The 22960-nt window shown below is 35.5% G+C and overlaps 1 pseudogene; it reads right to left on the minus strand.

The window, feature by feature from the left end:
• Window positions 1-6379: 6379 nt before the first annotated feature.
• LOC145960856 (uncharacterized) lies at window positions 6380-9404 on the minus strand (annotated as a pseudogene).
• Window positions 9405-22960: the final 13556 nt, after the last annotated feature.

Below are 22960 nucleotides of genomic sequence, written 5' to 3' on the forward strand. Positions count from 1 at the left end.
AATAACAATAATAATAATAACAATAATAATAATAACAATAATAATAATAACAATAATAATAATAACAATAATAATAATAACAATAATAATAATAACAATAATAATAATAACAATAATAATAATAACAATAATAATAATAACAATAATAATAATAACAATAATAATAATAACAATAATAATAATAACAATAATAATAATAACAATAATAATAATAACAATAATAATAATAACAATAATAATAATAACAATAATAATAATAACAATAATAATAATAACAATAATAATAATAACAATAATAATAATAACAATAATAATAATAACAATAATAATAATAACAATAATAATAATAACAATAATAATAATAACAATAATAATAATAACAATAATAATAATAACAATAATAATAATAACAATAATAATAATAACAATAATAATAATAACAATAATAATAATAACAATAATAATAATAACAATAATAATAATAACAATAATAATAATAACAATAATAATAATAACAATAATAATAATAACAATAATAATAATAACAATAATAATAATAACAATAATAATAATAACAATAATAATAATAACAATAATAATAATAACAATAATAATAATAACAATAATAATAATAACAATAATAATAATAACAATAATAATAATAACAATAATAATAATAACAATAATAATAATAACAATAATAATAATAACAATAATAATAATAACAATAATAATAATAACAATAATAATAATAACAATAATAATAATAACAATAATAATAATAACAATAATAATAATAACAATAATAATAATAACAATAATAATAATAACAATAATAATAATAACAATAATAATAATAACAATAATAATAATAACAATAATAATAATAACAATAATAATAATAACAATAATAATAATAACAATAATAATAATAACAATAATAATAATAACAATAATAATAATAACAATAATAATAATAACAATAATAATAATAACAATAATAATAATAACAATAATAATAATAACAATAATAATAATAACAATAATAATAATAACAATAATAATAATAACAATAATAATAATAACAATAATAATAATAACAATAATAATAATAACAATAATAATAATAACAATAATAATAATAACAATAATAATAATAACAATAATAATAATAACAATAATAATAATAACAATAATAATAATAACAATAATAATAATAACAATAATAATAATAACAATAATAATAATAACAATAATAATAATAACAATAATAATAATAACAATAATAATAATAACAATAATAATAATAACAATAATAATAATAACAATAATAATAATAACAATAATAATAATAACAATAATAATAATAACAATAATAATAATAACAATAATAATAATAACAATAATAATAATAACAATAATAATAATAACAATAATAATAATAACAATAATAATAATAACAATAATAATAATAACAATAATAATAATAACAATAATAATAATAACAATAATAATAATAACAATAATAATAATAACAATAATAATAATAACAATAATAATAATAACAATAATAATAATAACAATAATAATAATAACAATAATAATAATAACAATAATAATAATAACAATAATAATAATAACAATAATAATAATAACAATAATAATAATAACAATAATAATAATAACAATAATAATAATAACAATAATAATAATAACAATAATAATAATAACAATAATAATAATAACAATAATAATAATAACAATAATAATAATAACAATAATAATAATAACAATAATAATAATAACAATAATAATAATAACAATAATAATAATAACAATAATAATAATAACAATAATAATAATAACAATAATAATAATAACAATAATAATAATAACAATAATAATAATAACAATAATAATAATAACAATAATAATAATAACAATAATAATAATAACAATAATAATAATAACAATAATAATAATAACAATAATAATAATAACAATAATAATAATAACAATAATAATAATAACAATAATAATAATAACAATAATAATAATAACAATAATAATAATAACAATAATAATAATAACAATAATAATAATAACAATAATAATAATAACAATAATAATAATAACAATAATAATAATAACAATAATAATAATAACAATAATAATAATAACAATAATAATAATAACAATAATAATAATAACAATAATAATAATAACAATAATAATAATAACAATAATAATAATAACAATAATAATAATAACAATAATAATAATAACAATAATAATAATAACAATAATAATAATAACAATAATAATAATAACAATAATAATAATAACAATAATAATAATAACAATAATAATAATAACAATAATAATAATAACAATAATAATAATAACAATAATAATAATAACAATAATAATAATAACAATAATAATAATAACAATAATAATAATAACAATAATAATAATAACAATAATAATAATAACAATAATAATAATAACAATAATAATAATAACAATAATAATAATAACAATAATAATAATAACAATAATAATAATAACAATAATAATAATAACAATAATAATAATAACAATAATAATAATAACAATAATAATAATAACAATAATAATAATAACAATAATAATAATAACAATAATAATAATAACAATAATAATAATAACAATAATAATAATAACAATAATAATAATAACAATAATAATAATAACAATAATAATAATAACAATAATAATAATAACAATAATAATAATAACAATAATAATAATAACAATAATAATAATAACAATAATAATAATAACAATAATAATAATAACAATAATAATAATAACAATAATAATAATAACAATAATAATAATAACAATAATAATAATAACAATAATAATAATAACAATAATAATAATAACAATAATAATAATAACAATAATAATAATAACAATAATAATAATAACAATAATAATAATAACAATAATAATAATAACAATAATAATAATAACAATAATAATAATAACAATAATAATAATAACAATAATAATAATAACAATAATAATAATAACAATAATAATAATAACAATAATAATAATAACAATAATAATAATAACAATAATAATAATAACAATAATAATAATAACAATAATAATAATAACAATAATAATAATAACAATAATAATAATAACAATAATAATAATAACAATAATAATAATAACAATAATAATAATAACAATAATAATAATAACAATAATAATAATAACAATAATAATAATAACAATAATAATAATAACAATAATAATAATAACAATAATAATAATAACAATAATAATAATAACAATAATAATAATAACAATAATAATAATAACAATAATAATAATAACAATAATAATAATAACAATAATAATAATAACAATAATAATAATAACAATAATAATAATAACAATAATAATAATAACAATAATAATAATAACAATAATAATAATAACAATAATAATAATAACAATAATAATAATAACAATAATAATAATAACAATAATAATAATAACAATAATAATAATAACAATAATAATAATAACAATAATAATAATAACAATAATAATAATAACAATAATAATAATAACAATAATAATAATAACAATAATAATAATAACAATAATAATAATAACAATAATAATAATAACAATAATAATAATAACAATAATAATAATAACAATAATAATAATAACAATAATAATAATAACAATAATAATAATAACAATAATAATAATAACAATAATAATAATAACAATAATAATAATAACAATAATAATAATAACAATAATAATAATAACAATAATAATAATAATAATAATAATAATAATAATAATATAAAGGAGATGAGAAATTAAAGAAAAGTGAATGGGAAAAATAGAAATGGAGAGTTAAATATATATAAGGAAAGGCTGAAACGAGATATAAAGTTAGAAAACTATACAAATTCGCGCTGAATAAATCAGAAAGAACAATTAAAGGGAAATAAGAATTAAGGAGTTAATCGAGAACCATCTTTCAGAGAGAAAAGCAAGGAGTTAATAAATAAAAGATGAAATGTTTCAATTTAAATGGTGAAATAATAAGATATGCGAAAGAGAGGAAATAAAAATTACTCAATTTTACTCACTACTCGTTGACATCACAAGAATGAATGCTTTGATAAAATTGCAATGGCTGAAGTCGGATCTTCGCCATTATAGCATGAAGAGCTGGCTAATGGAGATGTCCACCAGAAGATTTTTAATAAATATCCACTTACACATAATGCACAGTTAAATCTTAATAAGACATTTTCGCTAAGACATAAAGCGGATTAATAATTCAATTGCGTGACACAAGAAAGGATCCTCGAGGCTATATAATTTGAATCAGATTAAGACTGAATTCTATATTTAACTATAACTAAATCTCGACTGTGACTAAGAAAAAGAGTGCTAATGAATGTGTTCGCGAATGAGCACGGACTGCCGCGACAGTGCAGAGTTTAAGAATGCGACGAACAGACAACCACAAGCTAATTAGTAATTGTTAAGTAAACTGGACACGACACGTAATTTTTTTGTGTTTTTTGAAAGTTTTATTTTTAGACACCACACAATAAAGAAAAATATATCTATTATGTACAATGATTTCAGACAACGCGCCCGAAGAGTGTACGATTCGTGAAACTGAGCGGTTTTAACAAGCGAGCGGTTTAACAGAACGAAGCGGTTTAGCGTGAATACTACGAGCAGCGAAAAGTGCGAGACTTCTCGGGTCCACACTCGGTGCCCATTATATAGTGAGCGGAATATTGGGCCCGCTGTGACGTGGACCAATTAATTTCGTATTTTGGCGGTGACCTCAGGGCGCCGCGCATTATTGGCCGCCGATGAGGTCTGACATCGATGTTTTAGCGGTTGACATGCGCGTGATCTTTTTCGATCAGCTGATTGGCGATCAGCTGATCGTGACGTATGGGCGCGCATGCCCGTACGTTGCGCTGACGTTGGCGACGGTTGGCATTGTTTGCCAAATGTTTATAACGAGCGTTTCTTTTGCGGCGCAAAAAATGTAAGATAACTTGAACGTTCGAGTTTTTCTGATAAATCGAAGGCTCGAGAAGGTTCTTGATGCCCGTTAAATTCGAATTCTTAAATTATAATTGCTGATTATTGCTTATGCGGTTTATCGAATCGAGATAATTTTATGATTTTCGAACAGAATGAATGAATGAATCCCCCGCTGCAACTTGTGCTCGCGTATTTTAAAATCATTGCTCCTCCTCCTTACTGGATAGTAGGGATCTTTTTGAACGAATGAGACAATTTCAATTACTCCCTTCTTAGGGACAAGGAAGTTTTTGGAAGGAGAGGGGTTTCTTGAGATTTTTAATTGGTTGAGCTCTTTGGCTCGAGACTTAGCTTTATCCAGTAGAATGGGAGTAGGATGACTAATTTACTGTTCATGAGAATTTGCTCGAGTCAAACATATGTGTCGTCTCAAAGATTGTTTAGTTTTCTTTTTGATAATTTTTCCAAGATCCAGTATGCTTTTCGTCTAAATTGTCAAATAGAAAAGTTTCATATGGACCATTATAAACATGCGAAGCACTTGGATTTTTACGTGACAGCTGTAACTACAATTTTGTTTAAAAAAATCTTAGGTCATAGCTACTGGTCACCCTTAGTATTACTTTTATTTATTGTTTCTTACTCTAAGAGACAGAGTATCATATGCCTATTGTTGACGTGGTACTTGATAAGGATCGTTTGAGCGCAAGTGGTTTTACATTTCACCGGACGTACCAACTATAAACATATACGACTATTTGATTTTATAGTAAAAAATTTGAGTTGACAGTGACTGGTCATCCGCTTAATGTCAGATTTCATTTATTATTCTCTGTCTCAGATATCTACGAGTAAGAATTGGCCCTACCAATGTTTATCGTATAATTTCGAGGAAAGAAAAGAATCGTGGAGTCCGCCGGACGTAGCACACGGCTCGTTTACTAATCGATATAATCAAAAGCTAATAATATTAAATGTATTGTGCAAGTTATTTGAAGTAATATTGTATATTTGTAAAATTTACAAATACTATTTACAAATATTCACAATACATTTGTTGCCTCGAAATAAGATATTTATATCGAGAATAGAATGGGCCCCTCCATCGCCCATTCCCGTGAGACGCAACCATTAATATATGTATTTTTTTCGTCTCTCCGATATATGCAAACGAGATATTTGCATTGAGACATCTTTTTCCAACGATATTCATTTTGGAAAAGGCGACAGTCTATTTTCTGCTACAATTTAAAAAAAATGTTGCCTCATATATTTCACATTAGTGGAATATTTCTCCTTACAAGGATTTCCTCCTAAGGCTATAGTTGTAGCGAAAGCTGCAGCATAAATTCCACAGGATATACCATCAGGTTGTGCTTGAACCTTTTCAAATATTATATTATTTTTATTTATTTGTGGATAACGGCGATGAATATAATTTTTTTCTTTAGGCACCAATTTATCGTATGTACAACCAGGTAAACTATCGTACACTCGAAGTTTGGTGCCGTCAAAAAAAATACATCGCCAATGATCACTACAATTTCCTCTAATAATTTGTAAGCTTTTGTCGCTACGACTTGCTACAATTATATGAGGATATTCCAAATATAGCACACTTTGTGTTTTAAAATGAGAATTATCTCTTATAACGCGTAAAAGTAGGTCTAATGATTCGTCATTTATTTTGCTATCTATAGGTAAAACATTATCCTTTACTACATATAAAGGAGCAACTGAATTATCTAAAAATTCTCTTTGCTTTGCTACATCGTCTTCAGTTAGTTCTCTATTTTTGGAGTAACTAACAACGATGCAATCGTCATCTTGTTCTGCACTCGGAGCAGTAACAATAGTTGCTTCCATTGCTAAAATATTGGAAACATTTATTTCAGATTCGAAACATTCATCTTTTTGGATAATGTTTTCGTCTTCTGAATTACATTGTGCAAGACTTTTTCGCTTAATTATTTTTTTCGCTGCTTCTTGTTGAGCTTCAATTATGTATCTTGGATTTCTAATTGGCATATGTCTATTATGCCGACTATCCAAGATTTCTGGAAGCATGCAATCATAATAGAAACGTGTTAAAAAGGGCAGCATTTTATTATTCCAAAATACATTGTCCCTATTAACACGTACTATTTTCATGCTTTTTGGCGTCCATACAGCGAAAATACAATAATCTCGCTGCGTTATATTTAACTGCCCTTGGATTTGATAGAAAAATCGATGATTCTGATTCATCTTATTTGAATTTTTCTTATCAAAGATGCTTTTTAGTTGAGGCAGCGTTTTTATGGCCTCTTCCGCTGTTATTAAATGCTCAGCTGACAGAGGACATTTTAGTTCTACCAGACCATCTTTATCAATGAGTCCATCAGGAGAAGCACCTAAGCATTTTCAATGTCAACGAATAATCCGCAAGTTTTAATCTCTTTTTTTAATGTTATGGCCAATTCTGTTTTCGCAATATTTTCTTTCTCGCGACCATATTTCATAGCCGCGGTATCGATTGAAGGAGGAAATAAAATATTTTTTACAATTGCGGCGCAAGACGTTGTCGGTCTCATGCGACATACGATTCCAAAATTAGACGCCGTCAACATTTCCTGTCTCAATGAGTGCCACAAATCAGATTCACTTTGCTCCATTGTATCACGTTCAATTTGTCTCCAATTTTTGGCATTTTCAAGCAACTTTTCCAAATGATTTTGTCGAAGTTGCTCAAAAACATCAAGTGGGAGATCCAGTTTTTGTGATTGCGGGCCATAATGACAATCTGTTCCTGATTCCCGCTTAAACTTTTTTTGCCTTCCATTCATTTCTTGAGATTCTCTGGTTCTTGCAACTTTTGCTTGTCGTCGCTTTTCCAAAGTCTCGATAATGGGAGGAACACTTTTACATATATTTTGATGCACTTGCGTGAGAACTTGTGTATTATATTGCACAACTGCCCCCACAATTCTAGCATTATAGGAGCCTCGATTACCAAAATTGATGCGCTTTCCACCAATTTCTTTGCAGATTATCGAGTTGAACGATTCTGCAGGATTATTAGTTAATTTCAGCAACAAGCTATCAGAATAAGCGCTTAAATATATCATAGCACTCTCTACTTTTTGATAAAGACCGTGCAACTTGAGAAACGGTACATAATTTTTCTTCATTTCGTCAGCACAGTCACAAATACGATCGCGTTTTTTACATCGTTTATGTTCACGAAATATATGGCTAGGAATATTTAATATATCTTTTTGCAATTCCATAGCCTTATAATGATCAGGTTGCTCTTCTTTTCCTCGTAAATCGATTGCTTTTATCACTTCTTTTCGTATCTTCAAAATGTTGTTTTTTACAACATTTCGTAGATAGACGAAACCACGCTTTCTTTGCATTTTTTGCTGAGTTGTTTCTGCTACAATCCTCAACTTTTTGCAGAGATTGCGAAGCAAATGATTTGTACATTCAATTTTTTTCACGGTAACCATTTGTTCGCGATATGGTCTGCTATCAACGATGGTCTGATATACGCTGCTACCACCATCGGCAATAATTGTTCTATAGATCATTCCATGCATTTCCAGGCTACTTTTAAAACCTTCTGTTATGGCGTCGCTCTCCATACTTGTGGAGCTTGCGTTACGATCGAAATTTTTGTAACATTTATGGTGTCTTGGTTCGATTCTATTTCTTTCCGCCATATCACATATCGTGCAAAATTTATTGCGGATACCGACAAAAAGAATCTTTTTTGTGCGGTAACCAATTATTGCACCAACGCCGGAAAGAGAATCGTACACGTTGCCGTACGATCTCTTCATCCAACTACCATCCGCTATAACAGTTATATACGGAATACCGTTTATTGTTTCTTTTCTTTCGAGAGCGAGTTGCTTTTCAACTTCGCCAGCTATTTTCATATTTTCCATAGCTGTTTTCTCAAAATCATCGATTACCTTTTATCGATATTTGATATAAGTTTTATCGGACATATATGGAATATTTGTAGCTGCACACAGCTCTTCCAATTGGGCAAAACCAATTCCAACTGTGATAGTTCCTGCTACAGTAGCCGTATTAACGTCCAATGTTTCCGGCTCTGTGGGTTCTGACCAGATATTGGCTTCATAATTGCACATTTGGCATTTGAAGAACAACTGCGTCATTAATCCATTACGACGAGAATTTATGAGTTTCCAATCTTTAAATTGGCACTCTAGTCCTTGCGCATGATTATCAAATGTTCTGTGGATTTCATTCCACATAAAAGAGATGTCGACAATGCGACGGCCTTCGGGCATGCTTTCCTGAATACGATTTGTATCCAGAGGGCTATTATCGATAAGAAAATTATCTTCGCAAAGTTGGACATTTTGATACCTACACATATCTGTATCTGAAGTTGACTCCAGGCATTGCATTGTTTGGGTACTAATAGGTATACAAGGAGAGTTCTAACTCAGGTCCTCTCAGGGGGGGTGAGGCGCGAGGGGATCTCAGCGGCGCGGGGGAATGACGTCACGCAGGATGGAGGGGGTTTTCGGTGGCGCGGGGGAATGACGTCACGCAGGATGGAGGGGGTTTTCGGTGGCGCGGGGGAATGACGTCACGCGGGGGACGCTTGTGTTGGATGTTTTATGACAAGTATAAACAATCATAAACCGATGTCCGGTTGATAAACAACGGTATTTGAAGAGGATTGGGTTTTAAGGCTGACTAACGCGTCGGGACATGTTTTCGCAAACAAAATAGTTTTTGTGCTCTTGCGGTACACCCCCTCTCCCACAATATACGAGTAAGTAATTCTAGATTTCTTTTTCTTTCGAATTAAACAATATAAGCGGTATTTCTTTGAAGGATTGGATCTTGGAACCTTCTTTTTCTTTTTTCTTTCTTCTTTATTTATTTATTATTTATTTATTTATTTTTTATTGCTGATGTTCGGCTGTTTTGTACCCTTGCCGCGCGTGTGAGAGAGAACGATAAGAGTGCGAAAAGAACGCGTACGAGAGAGAACGATAGCGAGACTTATAATTAGTGCGAGAGAAAGCGCAAGAGAAAGGCGTATAAATAATTGCAATTTTTTGTTACAATTAAAAATATATATAATTTATTTAAATGTGTGAGTTTAATAAAAAGTATACAATATAAAAGAAAAATAATAATATATAAAATAGACCGTCGGGCTATGTTGGGGAAGCCATTTTTGAAAACAGAAGAAAACATATGCATTTCATTAGTTTAAATTATTTAATAATTTATTTTAAAATACTTTTGATATATAATAAATTAAAAGATACTTACAATGTTATCCATGACTCTCATCTATTTTAATTTATGCAAATAGGGCACATGTTGCAGGGCAATATTTGATTCAAACATTTTCTGCACCCTTTGCATGACATATTTTCCAAATGAACATAAGCTATGGTTCTATGTTCTCGAACAGAACTAGTTTCTTCAAACTGATGCGGATCTTCTAAAAAGCATTCGGTACAATATTTTGGTCCATTTTCCATATAGTAATAGGAAATGCAACATATCTTTGTTGCTTCGTTTATGTTATTATTTCAGGTATGCTTAAATCTCGCTGTTTCTTTTGTAACTGTTCATCAAGAATATCGTCACTATTGTCACTATCGTAATCACTGTCCTTCTCCAAGGGTTCTATTTCTATATCAGACCCATCATCTTCCATCTCTCTCCTCTCTCTCTCCTCTCTCTCTATCTCCATCCTCTCCGCCACAACTGGATCCATCCAATAATCGTAATCATCATCCATATCGTCGTCGATGATAATTACGTTTTCTTCAGCCACCGTATCGTCGTCGATGATAATTACGTTTTCTTCAGCCACCGTATCATCGTCGATGATAATTACGTTTTCTTCAGCCACCGTATCATCGTCGATGATAATTACGTTTTCTTCAGCCATTGCACAAGACCACCGAAACACAGAAGAACAACGAAAGAAATGATACTCTAGTGCAGCAGACTCCTCTTTATTATATATTTTTAACATAAACAATATAAACACCAGTATTCCTTTGAAGAGGATTGGATCTTAGAATCCCCTCCTTTTTTTTTTGCCGATGTACCTGCTTTGTACCTTCGCTTCTCACATTCAAAAGATGAGAAAGGATTGGACGAAATATATAAGGAGGAGGAGGATTGAAAAATATCAAATCATAGTACGGAGGCGCGGAGCGGGGGACGCTTGGGGACGTGTTGGATGTTTTATGACAAGTATAAACAATCATAAACCGATGTCCGGCTGGTAAACAGCGGTATTTGAAAAGGATTGGATATTAGGTACCGACCCAGAATTATTTTCCATATTTTTTCTAAGAAGAATTGCAACATATCAGCGCCGATATTCGACTGCTTTGTGCCCTTGCCGCGCGTGTGAGAGAGAACGAATTCTTTCTGAGATGTAAATAAATGATTATTATGATACACTATACTTATTTATTTTACACAAAGATAAAAAGGTTTAGACGAAATACAGGGAGGATTGAGGCGCATCAAGTCACAGTACGTGATTTGAACGCGCATCGACACATCGGTTGTCAGAGTATAGCGATATTCTGTTAGAAAGATTTTTGCGCGATTATGCAATGTATGTGTACAAGTGCTCCATAGAAAACTGTGACATAGTGTGTTAAAAGTGTGAAAAAGACAGGAAAAAAAAGAAAAAAAGAAAAAAAATGGAAAACATCGAACAGACTGAACGCGACCTGGTGGAGCGATCCAACAAAATTGCCACCTTGGGCGAATATTTTGCATGGCTACAACGATGCAACGAGTACATCGAGTCGCTGGAAGAGCAAAGTCGGATCAAACGACTACGATTATCGATCGGGAATCGACAATCGTTGATTGCTCGGATCGCGCGACTCGAAGATGCAAAGACTCGATTGCAGAGACAGTTTATGCCCAGTGGTGGTAATTACAGTGGCGACAATAACGCCAGATGTAGCGCGCATCAAAATGAACTTGTGTGGCGCGAGATTGACACCGCATTCGATAACCGTATTCTGACCGGTGCTGTGATTAACGCAAACCATATCGAACCTCGTCAATTTCTCGATGATGCCAAAGACATTGTGATAGAACATGTGCAGGACGTTATAAGAAGACACAACAGTGTAAAAGTAAACACTATATTCAATGGTGAATTTGTGTCGGGTGATAAGCGCGCAAATAAAAGTACCAATACGAGAAACTGTGAACTCTTTCGCACATCCGATTTACACGAGTGGTACGAGCGTCGCGTTATCGAACCCACTCTAGCATCGCTGGAAGAATTTCAGGAATGCGATAGCGGGTGGGCATTGTCGCGAATATTGAATTTGACTGTAAATATAAATAAGTATAATCCTATGTGCGCGGGATGTCATATAAAATTGCCGCGGGAGATTGTGATGAGGAGAGCGGTGATTAACGTACAATCAAAAGACAATGCATGTTTCGCGTGGGCAGTGGTCGCCGCTCTATATCCCGCCGAAAGGAATGCGGAACGGGAATCATCGTACCCGCATTACGCGACAGTGCTGAATTTCCGGGACATTGAGTTTCCAGTGACTGTCAGATTAAAAAATTTGAACTTGTCAACGATATTTCGATCAACGTGTACAGCATCGAAGAGAAGAACGGCATTGTTCCGATACGTCTTTCGCAGCAGAAGCGGGACAAGCATGTGAATCTGCTATACGTGGAAGACGGCAACAATGTCGGACATTTCGCATGGATCAAAAATTTATCCCGGCTCGTGAGCTCGCAACTGAGCAAACACAACGGTCAAAGATATATCTGTGATCGGTATGTATAATTTGAATAATTTATGTAATTATAAAATATAATGCATTGCATAAATCTTTAATTTTTAAAAAATTTTTATTTTCTTTTATAGATGCTTGCATTACTTTGGTTCGGACGACAAGTTGCAGTCGCATACTGTCGACTGTGGAAAGATGAACGACTGCGCTATCCGGTTACCGAGCGATAAGGACAAGTGGTTATCGTTCAACAATTACAACAGGAAAGAGCAGCTTCCATTCATCGTGTACGCCGACTTGGAATGCGTTCTGGCCAAGATGGAGGAAGAGAAGAATATGTGCCAGCACCATCAAGTATTTAGCATAGCATATTATATACATTGCTCGTACGACGACTCATTATCCGCATATCATTCGCGTTGCAGTACCGATTGTATAGCATGGTTCGTCGAGCAACTTAAAATGTTAGCATTTCGTGTAAAAAATATTTTAACTACTAATGTCCCTATGGTAGATTTAACATTCGAAGAGTGTGAAAAATTTAATAGCGCTACTCAATGTCATATATGCGAAAAACCGTTCGCGCAAGACGATACACGCGTACGCGATCATTGCCATTTGACTGGACGGTACAGAGGTCCCGCGCATTCAAATTGTAATTTAAATTATAAAGAGTCTTTCTGTATTCCGATAGTGTTTCATAATTTATCCGGTTATGATTCGCATTTCATTATCGAGGAAATAGCCACAGCGTTCGAAGGGAGAGTCGAGTTACTTCCAATAACGAAAGAGAAATATATATCGTTTATCAAAAATGTCGATCTTAAGGAAGAAAAACCAAAAAATCAAGTAAAATTACGCTTCATCGATTCATTCAAATTTCTTACGGCAAGTCTCGACAAATTAGCATCTTATCTAGATAAAGATAAACTGGATATTTTAAAATCAGAATTTCAAAATTTATCGAGTGAAAACTTCAAATTATTAACACGGAAAGGTGTGTTTCCATACGAATACATCGATTCCGTTGACAAGTTGCAAGATACATGTTTACCACCGCGCGAATCATTTTACAGTTCCTTAACCGGTGAAACTATATCCGAGAGCGATTACGCGCACGCCGAGAACATCTGGACGCGATTCTCCATTCGAACGCTAGGCGAATATAGCGATTTATATCTTAAAATCGATGTCTTGTTATTAGCCGATATTTTTGAAAACTTTCGCGACAAATGTATCGAAAGTTACGGACTCGACCCTGCGTATTACTATACTCTACCCGGATACACGTGGGACGCCATGTTGAAGCATACCAAGATTACGTTTGAATTGCTTACCGACATCGACATGGTCATGTTTATCGAACGCGGTATACGTGGCGGTCTGAGTCAATGTTCGGGTAGATACGCTCGCGCTAATAACAAATACATGGAGTCGTACGATCCATCGAAACCATCGTCATACTTGATGTATTTCGATGTAAATAACTTGTACGGATGGACAATGTGTCAACCGTTGCCTTACGCCGATTTTCGATGGGTCGACGACGTGTCGAATTTTGACGTAGCATCGATCGCGCTAGATTCGCCTACAGGCTATATCCTCGAAGTCGATCTCGAGTATACTGCTTCAAGCTGCAACGCTATACGATAAAAAGCGTTACGTGATACACTACCGCAACCTGCAGTAGTGTACGCGTCACGGTCTTCGCGTTACAAAAATACATAGAATTTTACAGTTTTCTCAATCTCCCTGGTTTCAAAATTACATAGAACTCAATACACATTTTAGAACATTGGCTAAAAACGATTTTGAAAAAAATTTATACAAATTAATGAACAATGCGGTGTTTGGCAAAACGATGGAAAATGTGCGCAATCGCGTTGATGTAAAATTACTAACGCACTGGGACGGGCGGTACGGTGCAGAGGCAATGATCGCTAAACCAAATTTCCAACAGAAGCGTCTTTTCGGAACATTTAATAGCTGTGGAATTGCGCAAACTCGAGGTGAAATTCTACAAACCAATCTATGTGGGTATGTGTATACTCGACATATCCAAGACATGTTTGTACGAGTTTCATCACGAGTATATGACGCCAATGTATCGCGACAAATGTAAGGTCATGTACACCGATACCGATAGTCTCATATATCACATTGAGTGCGAAGACATGTACAAAAATATGAAGCGCGACGTCAGCAGATTCGACACTAGCGATTATGCTGCGAACAATGCGTACGGTATGCCGCTCGTAAATAAAAAGGTACCGGGTCTAATGAAGGATGAAAATAACGGTGCCATAATGATCGAATTTGCCGGGCTCAGAGCAAAAATGTACGCATTACGAGTCGATGGGAAAAAGGATACGAAGAAAGTTAAAGGCGTCAAGAGCAACGTTGTCGCGAGAATGATAACGTTTGACGATTACACACGGTGTTTGAAAGAAGAAATTGAAATGACGCGCCGTGAAAGCAGTCGTGTATACGATCGAAATTGCACCAAGTATACACAATCCGCGAGACAAAAATTGCTCTGAGTCCGTACGACGACAGGCGGTATATCGTACCCGAAACCACTGAGCCGTTGCACGTCAGCGTTATAAAATTCCTTCCCCATATCAGTCTGTAAGTTTTTCGGACATCTTTTGCTATTTCGAATTATCTCAGCGATAGCGTCAGCTGTCTCGCTTCCGCTTTTACTCTTGAGTGGTGCGGCCCACGCGTGCTTGCTCAACGCATCGATGACTGTGAGTATGTAGTGGTAACCTCTGTTGAAACGAGAGTACGGACGCATCTCGACAATGTCAGCTTGCCACAGGTCATCGTATCCCCGCACTATGACGTGTCTTCGGGGAAAATTTTTTCTCGCCGGCGCGTGCAATTCGTTCACCAACTGCCGTTTCTCTAAACTATGTTGTTTCTTCGCTTCCTCGGTTATTCCCGATCGCCGATCCATCGTTGTTTCGATTCGTCGATCAAACGATGTGTGCCCCGAGTATCACCGTGCGTTTTATCATTCGTTACTGTTCGATAGCCGTTCGATAACCGTTCCTGCCCCGTTCGATAGCCGTTTCTGACCCGTTCGATAACCGTTCGTTATCGTTGCTACCCCGTTAGTTGCCGTTCCTGCCCCGTTCGATAGCCGTTTCTGACCCGTTCGATAGCCGTTCGTTAGCTGTTCCTGCCCCGTTCGTTGCCGTTCAATAGCTGTTCGCAGCCGTTTGTTGCCGTAATTGACCCTGTTGGTAGTCGCTTCTAAATAGTCCGTAGCCTCGTTCACAGTCGTTTCTGACCCGTTCGCAGCCTCGTTGGCAATCGTTTCTGACCCGTTCGTAGCCGTTCCAGAGTTGTATGCCGCCTCGTATGTAGCCGTTCCTGACGTGTTCATAGCCTTGTTCGCAGCCGTTCCTGAGGTGTTCATAACCTCGTTCGCAGCTGTTCTTGAATTGTTCGTAGCCTCGTTCACAGCCGTTTCCTCTTCGATCACTGCCACTCATTGTAGTTCGATAAGCCTTCGTAGATGTTCAATAATTGTACAATAGCCGCTCCTTAGCCGCTCGTAGCTGTTTCTGAATTAGTGTTAATCGCACGCTGAAGCTCGTTTATCGCAGTCTGCAAAGCTCGCACGTCCTTCTCGAACGCAGTCAGCTTCTCGTCTGATTCTTTCTGCTGATTCTTCAACGTTTTAACGCATTGTTCCACGTACAGTTTGTTGACTGCATCGGTATCAGCCTCAGGTTGCGCTACACGGCGAATCTTGCGCGACCTCGCGTCATAGTACGTAGCGACGCGACACAGAGCGTTTTGACGCAAGTAACTTGTCACCGATTTACCCCAATGATCGCTTGTTCTAATTGCTTCATTTCTCTGTTCGAATAATCCAAATTTGTTGATGGGCAATTTTTTTTCTTTTTTTTTTCTCGATGACGTCGATTGACTGATCAGTTTCGTTGAGACACCGTTTAATTTATAATAAGGCCAACTTCGCGAAGTTCCTCTATAATCGACAGGATCTCGTTGTCGTGAGCGTTGTAGCCAGCTCGGCGCGAAGCGTCGAACAATCGTAGACGATTCACTAGCTCGTTGGGATCGTCCCAGTGCACGTAATCGATCTTATTGTCGGTTAGCGTCGTCGCGCGAGGCATGAATACTCCCGTACCGCATTTTTTCTTTTTCGATTCGATCGACATCAACGGTGCAATTATGTGTTTATACTTGTATCCCCTGTTGCTCTTTAATTGACCTTGCGCATCATATTGGCGTTTATGCGCACTCGTCGCCATTAATATGCTCTTATATTTTTGCATATCGTCCTCAGTGTATATGTCATCATCGGGAATTCTCTTGAAGATCAACTCGTATAATTTAGGTGTACCAATGTACCTCACTTTGTCTATGATTATAGAGTCATCTGCGTCGATGTCGAATCGTTTGTTACCGAGCCACATTTCATTCTTGTTGAAATAGACACCGTACACGTGATCGATCTGATTTTTTTCGTCGCCACTAAGGAAAGCGCTCATGTACTTTTGTGGTAGTGGCCCGAAGTACTCTCGTAACATTTTTTGACCTTCCAACGTTTGTAACATGTTTCGAACAGATGGTGATTCGAGCGGATTGCCCGTGGTTTCGAAAACATTTTCGATTGCGAGTGATTCGGGTATCGTGGGTTGTACGATTCTCGTTGTCGCGGACGGTGTGGAGGTTATCAGCGGTTCATCCGATGTATGCGGTGTCGATAAACGATTCGCCTTCAATCGTTGTCTCTTTTTCGGTGTCGTATGCTCCTCCTCCTCCTCCTTCTCCTCTTCTTTCTTGTACCGCTTGATGGGTAACGTTTTAATTATAGCGTCAGCGTTACTCTCCGGCTCGTTTTTCACCGCGATTAAGCTAGAGTTGTCGACGATTTTTTGTAGTGGCTCGATAATAGGTCTAAAATGGGTCTTGACCGCGATATCGTCGTCGATCTTGCCGGTCTTCAAAGCGCGATGTTTCTTGCGGATCGATTCGCTCGTTTTCTCAATCTCCCTCGCAATTTTTTCACGCTCGCGAACATTATCGCTTTCAGCCATGTCATCGACAGAGTGTCGGCAGCGACTAATCGTTTTGCGGTATCGCGAACACGTTAAATCCTTTTCTGTATCGCCCGTTCGTAAATGAACTGTCCTTATCTATCACTAGGAATCCATACTTTTGTTGCCAACAAGTACGACATAATTTACTGAAATCCTCGTACGACATGTCGGTATTCACGTGATCGTTGTACACGTGTTTCAAGTTAGTACCGTCTTGTTTAAACAAGATCAGCAGGTTCGCGTTGTCGCGTATAAGATGTTTTGGTATTCTCGCGTACGTCTGACAGAGATAGAAGCAGTCGGCGTTTGAATGACGACCCATTGAGAAGTACTCTCTTATCGTATTTTGCTTATCGCACGCCACGTCATCGAAGACGAAAATCGAGTTTGGACGTGCCTCGCTCGGTGGAATGACGTCACTGTTATTGGAGAACGTAAAATAGCCGATTTCATCGATCGATGTCAACAAATTCTCCAGATATCGATATTTCGGCTGTTGCAGCGACTTCGAGTACACGTACACGTTCTCGAAACGTACACCATGCGGACTTTCCAGTAGACTTATCAGAACGTTGGTTTTACCACAATTCGAAGGACCGCAAACGATCGCGCGTATAGTAGTCGGTAGCATCGTACCGTGCCTGCGCATCTCCGCATTGTCCTCCATTGATCGTAATCTGTCGTCGCAATTCGTCACGCGTATCGTCAAAGGTTGTCGCACGAATCTCATTTTTTCAACACTACCGATTGGATCGAACGCCTGCCTATTTATAGGTGCGCAAAATCACGAGTCGCTCAGTAGAGAAAAAATGTTCGTTCTGCTATCAAGTCCTTCCGACATTCGCGATTTGAGCGTCGAACAACTACAATTTGTGTCAAAAGCTGTTCTGTTGCGAATGTGCGGTGATTACGTCCACTACGTGTGGGACAAACTTCCGGAACACATAAAAGCGGATCCGGAGGTTCAGACGTATCGTCGCTGTTACGAACACTACAATCAGCCGTGGCAGGAAACACACATCGACGGTCCGGCGCCGTTGATAAAGAATTGCGGCGAATGTCAATGAAAATAGGTAGAGGCCTATTAAATCACGCGATAAACGCACTTCCGATCGAATTCCATATTCCCGGCTATCAGTTTTGCGGGCCAGGTACACAGTTGGAGAAGCGATTAGTCAGAGGCGATCGAGGTATCAACCCATTGGACGCGGCGTGTCGTGAACACGATATAGCATACTCTCGGAGCAGCGATCTCACCGAGAGACACGCGGCGGATAGGATACTCGCCGAGAAAGCGCGGAATCGCATCGTTGCGAGAGATTCGACTCTCGGTGAGAGAGCCGCCGCCACAGCTGTCTGGACAGCGATGAAAGCCAAGACGAAGCTCGGTATGGGTGTGAAGACGAAGAAAAGAACGGCGAAGAAACGGATACTTTCGGTAGCGAAATGCGGCGGTGTATTGCCGATTCTATCAATGTTGGGTGCGCTCGGATCCCTGATCGGTGGAGCGGCTGGTGTAGCGAAGGCGGTGAACGACGGAAAAGCCGCGCAACGTCAGTTGCAAGAGATGCTACGTCACAATCGCGCCATGGAAGGTCGCGGGTTATATTTCGCTCCTTACAAATACGGACAAGGAGCCTCAACGAGAAAAAAACGTCAAAGAGACGCTAAAAATGCCGCAGGGCACAACTACCAACGTACAATTGCTGCAACTGGCAAAACGTATGCGCATTCCATATTTTAGAGGTGTTTTCATGCGCAACTCGTTACCAATCAGTGGTATATATCAAAACGAGAGCGGCATTGTAAATTTGGATAGCGTCGAAGGACCAGGTACTCATTGGGTAGCGTATGCAAAGAGGGGGAATCGCGCTATATATTTCGACAGTTTCGGCAATCTTCGACCGCCGAATGAATTGGTGCGATATCTCGGACGAAACGTAACGAAGATACAGTACAATTACACATCTGTTCAAACTTACGATCAGAGCATTTGCGGACAATTGTGCTTGCAGTTTCTTCGAACGGTCGATGCATGTGAATTTAAAGACAGATATTGCGCTATTTAACTCAGTATTCGTTAAACAGTTTCGTCGACATGTCTATGACGTTCACATTGACTGGGAAGAGTAGCGTTCTCACGGCAAACTTCTTTCCCACCATAGATTTGAGCGACGGCGAATACGAGCTCGGTCTAACGGATTTTGAGACTTATCACACGATACCGAATGTGAATTCCTCGAATAATAAATTTTACTTTGGCAAAGACGACGAGGAAATTATGATTCCCGAGGGATCGTATGAGTTGCAAAATATACATGAATTTTTGAAACATGCAATTTCACGGAAACATCGCGATAAGAAAAACATTGACGGTGGTGACTATGAAGATGGTGAATATCCGATAGTGCTCCGCGCTAATTACAATACAATGAGGAGCGAGATCAAATGTGCCTACAGAATAAACTTTACCAAACCCGACAACATTGGATCGCTGCTAGGATTCTCGAATCGTATTCTCGAGCCGCGAAAATGGTACGAATCAAACATGCCGATTAACATTCTCAACGTGAATATTATCCGTATAGAGTGTAACGTGACCGCGGGTGCGTACAACAACGGCATACTCGTTCATACGATACATGAATTTTCACCGAGGGTACCACCGGGATATAAGATATCGGAAACGCCTGCCCAGATCATTTACCTGCCGATCATCGCGCGAAGCATTACGGATTTAACGTTACGCGTTGTCGACCAGAACGGACGATTGCTCGATTTTCGAGGAGAAGAGATCACCATAAGATTGCACGTACGTATGTGACGTATGAGATGCTCGTATTGAACGGATCGAAAGACGTGAGAGATAACGCAATCTTTACGAGACCAGCAACACCACCAACAACAACAACAACGTCGACGTTCGCTAATATCAAATCATCCAAGAAAAAGAAACTCAGCGCATCGAACGTTGCGTTTTTACAATCTTTGGGATTTGCGGTGCGAAACAGCTGAACGATGACCGACATTCTCAACATCGGTGATGAACCGATCTTTGACAATCGTATCATCAAGATCGAGACTCACACGTACAACCCGTTCGCCAATACAACGTTCGGACACAGTGATGAGATAAGAATACCCATACAACAACAGGATCTGTATACATTGCCGTATGAGAGTTTCCTATACATCGAGGGACAACTAACGAAAACCAAACCAGCTGAAGGAAGTGATGTGGAACTGGCAAATAATTGCGCTGCATTCATGTTCGATGAGATTCGATACGAACTCGATGGCGTTGAGATTGATCGCAATAGAAACGTAGGAATAACTACTACGCTCAAAAACTATGTAACGGTATCATCCGATAGAAACGTGATTATGAAAAACGCCGGCTGGGATCCGTGGACCTATGAGAATGGACATTTCAATTTTTGCGTACCGCTCCACATGTTATTGGGATTTTGCGAGGATTATAAACGAGTGGTGATTAACGCTCGTCACGAATTGATCTTAATACGATCGCGCAACGATAATAATTGTCTGTTTGGAGATTCGACACTGGAACCTGTGATCAACATATTCAAGATACAATGGCGAATGCCACACGTGCTGTTGAGCGAGATCGAAAAACTGTCGATGCTGCGTGCTCTGGAAAGCGGACGATATCTCAGCATGGGTTTTCGCTCGTGGGATCTATACGAGTTTTCGCTATTGCAGCTTACAACCAAGCATTCGTGGGCCATTAAGACCGCGACTCAACTGGAGAAACCACGATACGTTGTCTTCGCTCTGCAGACAAACCGGAAAAATATCATGTCTGAGGATACGAGTCGATTCGACCACTGCAAATTAATCAACGTGAAACTCTATCTGATTTCGGAATGTTATCCGTACGACGATATGAATCTGGATTTCGAAAAAGGCAGATGTGCCATTCTCTACGACACGTACGCGCGCTTCTGCAAGAACTATTACGAATACGAGTATCTCGAGCCGAGTCTCTCCATCTTACAGTTTCAACGTCAGGGTCCATTCGTGATTATCGATTGTTCTCGACAAAACGAATCGGTTAAGAGCGTAACCGGATGTGAGATTGGAATTCGAATGTAAGGAGAACGTGCGGCGAATACCACTGCGTACTGTCTCATCATACACGATCGTGTGATCCAGTACAATCCGTTGACCAACGTTGTACGCAAAATCACCTAAGCGATAACATCGACACAAGAGAGGGGAGGAGGAGCAGGATATAAATCAAAGCGCTGCGAGATGATTTTAGAGTTTCCCATTCCTCTCGACTGATGCATCGGGGAGAGAGAGAGATCTCGTCATGTCCGTACCAACGTTTGTGGATCTGCAAGGATTTATTGTCGGGAGAAATTTTGTTGTGAAGGAAGCTGCGGTTCTGAGAAAGGGATATGTTCTCTCGCATTACTTTTTCGCAAGTCCCGTACCGTGGAGCGTGCTTACAAAATCTGAGCGATGTCAAGTCTCATGGGTGATTAGAAATCATCATGGATTACAATGGGAAGACGGAAACGTTCCGTATGGCTTGGCTCAGCGTGTAATTACAACAGCTGTCGTTGGTACGATACACGAAGAAGAAGAAGAAGAATCGTCTGCCGTGTACGTTAAAGGACTTGAAAAGCGAAAATGGCTGACCGATATACTAGACGATGCGGGAAACGGCTATATTATTGAAACCTTGGATGCAGACTATGAAGATATTGATTCTCTAAATAAATTAGATATTACCAATAGTATGCGATGTGGAAAACATGTTAAGAATTGCGCATTACAAAATGTATTCAAAATATTTAATTGGTGGTCGCAACGCCAGAAAGAATTGCAAGAAAATAAAATATGTAAACATTAATATGTTTTATCTCTTATTTCCCCTTCCTAGACCTTTCCTTGCGTTTCTAAGAATTTTTTGTCTGAGCGTTGTCTCCCCTTCTCCTAAAATTCAAAGCGTTAGAAGCATTGATCCCCCCA

Source organism: Camponotus vicinus, unplaced genomic scaffold (assembly GCF_025532165.1).
Source record: "Camponotus vicinus isolate PSW18456_S1 unplaced genomic scaffold, iyCamVici1.0 SCAF_10, whole genome shotgun sequence".
Classification (NCBI taxonomy): Eukaryota; Metazoa; Arthropoda; class Insecta; order Hymenoptera; family Formicidae; genus Camponotus; species Camponotus vicinus.